This window comes from Penaeus chinensis, chromosome 28 (genome assembly GCF_019202785.1).
Source record: "Penaeus chinensis breed Huanghai No. 1 chromosome 28, ASM1920278v2, whole genome shotgun sequence".
NCBI lineage: Eukaryota > Metazoa > Arthropoda > Malacostraca > Decapoda > Penaeidae > Penaeus > Penaeus chinensis.
The window spans coordinates 8,276,796-8,279,295 of record NC_061846.1 but is presented as its reverse complement, the minus strand read 5'-3'; the positions used below and the strand labels follow the sequence as shown (position 1 = coordinate 8,279,295).

The 2,500-nt window shown below is 32.8% G+C and overlaps 1 protein-coding gene across 2 annotated transcripts in view; it reads left to right on the top strand.

Moving 5' to 3' along the window:
- Nucleotides 1–2,500, top strand: part of LOC125039872 (TBC1 domain family member 2B-like) — a 122,694-nt gene that overhangs the window by 1,315 nt on the left and 118,879 nt on the right. The gene's annotated exons all lie outside the window — the stretch shown is intronic.

Sequence of the window (2,500 nt, the reverse complement as noted above, 5' to 3'; positions counted from 1 at the left end):
TGCCACAATTATTTCATGAGGCTGAATGTGTTATTTTGAATGGCTCTCAACATGCACATTCGTATCAGGAGACAGCTGCTTGTAAGGAGCATGAATTTTTGTTAATTTTAAAATATTTTGTATTTTTTGAGGGGTGGAGGGTCATTATTATTAAAGGTGTTTAAGAGTTAGAAATCTAAGTAAGTATTCTATGGCTGGTAAATTATGAACATTAATCAAAACATGTGTTGGCCTTAATGCAAGGCAGTATATTACTATTCCTAAGCGATCAACAAAATTTTGTCAAAGCAAACTTTTTTTTAAAGATATCTCTGTAGCCTGCTACACCAAGTTATCTGGTAAATTTACTTTTTTGTTAATTTCCATTTGATGAACCTACCTTGACATTGGAACACCTTTAGCCTACATTTGATACCTCTTACTCTCTTACTTCTCATGGTCAACAGATATAGGTTTAAATATTAATTCACATTGTCTTTGAAACAGCAGAGTGTTATGTGCAAGAGTTCAGTTGAATTTTTACAGTTGGCTGTAGAAGTTAACATGGATTTGCTAGGGTTAGGTTAGGTAAAGTTTTTTGGTTAGCTTTTGTATTATTGTGAAATATGTCAAATGTGCATTAGCAGACACTGTAAATTTGTGGTGTTTTCAAAGGGTCTGCAGTTAAGGCACCCAGCTGCTGATTTAATGTTAAGGAATTTGAGCCCCTTTGGTGCCATGGACAGGTGGAGATGGAGACTTGTAGGGCCTGTAGGTAGAGGCTGTGTGTTATGCAATGCCAGCTTACCTTACTGGTAGTCTACTTCAAATCATACTAAAAGAAAGAATATTATCCACAATTTTAAAATTCCCGTCATGACAAGTTGGAGGAGCTTAATGATACCACATACTTGCTTGCCAATAAAGTCAGAGAATCTTAACTTTATTCTAAAGTCTTTTTACATATTGCTTGTGGTGGCAGTTGTGATACCATGAAGGCAAAAGAATCTTATGTATGCTGAAGACTTTATGTATATTGCCAGTAGTAATAGTTGTGATGCTTGAAAGGCCAAAAATCATATCCATACATTCACTCTGACTACCAAGTATATGAACTGTATTCATTGCAATAAATTTAGTAAAGTTAATGAATGAGAATGAATATCTAAAAAATACAAGAGGTATTTGGCCAGTTTGATTATCTCTTCATTACAAATTTATGTAGACAATTTCTGATGAAGATATATATAATCAAAAACAGTCATATACATCTGTTGTATTGTGAAGATATTAATTTCTATTCATACTTGTTCTACCAAGTATATGTCAGAAGCAAAGATTGCAGATTTCTTTATGTATACTTTTTGTGTATGATTCCAACCCCTGTATGTTTTTTAGAATGTCATGATAATACTGTTATTATTATTGATGTTTGTGTGAGTGTTATTATTATTTTGACTGTTTTTTTTTCTGATTGTTGCCTCATTATGGGTATTAATAGTAGTAGATGTACTATCATTAGTAGTAGTAGTAGTTATAGAATAAAGTAGTAATAAAATTGAAATTATGTGTGCTGAGAGAGAGAGGATATTCTAGTGCAGTTTGAATGGACAATAGATTATTATTCTGTGATGGTCAAGAAACTTCTTCCTTGAATATCCTTTAACAAACACTGCCTGTGACTAATGATTAACATTTAAAGCTTTAGAGAGCAGTAGTGATTGTTCATCACTAGTACAGGACATTAAACTATTCGTAATGGGCATGTCACATATCCGTGCCATGCCCACTGTGAGTTTACTTGTTTAATTGTTTTAACCCATAGATGGCTACACTAAAATCACCAACGAGCCAATTACGAGTACTGCTTGTCTTGCCCGTTTACCCTTTTCTTTAATTTACGAAAAAAAATTATGTTATCTTATTTTGTTATTACTGTTGTTTATAACATTATAGGAATTATAAAGTTTATACTAAATATAACACCACTGATATTCATAGCACTAGTAAAAAATACATTTTCCTGCCAATTCAAGGAAAGGTGAAATCAGGTGAGGCAGAGCCATCTATGTGTAGAGACATTTCACAAAAAATATAAAAAATGAGCACAGGATTTTTCCATTTTTTGTTCATTTTGCCCGTCGAGAATGGGTTAACTTTTAACACTACAGAAAAAGAGACTATGTAAACAAAAAATTTATAAAAAAATGTCACCCATTTTATTCATGGTTATATACTTGTCCCATAATCAAATAAAGAGCTACAAAATGCTTTTGATTAAGCTTTTACCAGATAAATTGAAGTGCTCTTAACTTGCCATCAATTTGTCAATAAATAGTGTAACCTGTAGAAGAAAAACATCTGTTGAATGTATGCTTTGTCTATAAACTATTTTTGCTTGCAGATCTTGTATCTGCATCGAGTCTTTGCATGCTGGCCATTCATCACACATCCAGTTGATTTTTAGAATCTTTCATAGGGTCATGTACACACACACACACACTTACACACACACACACAC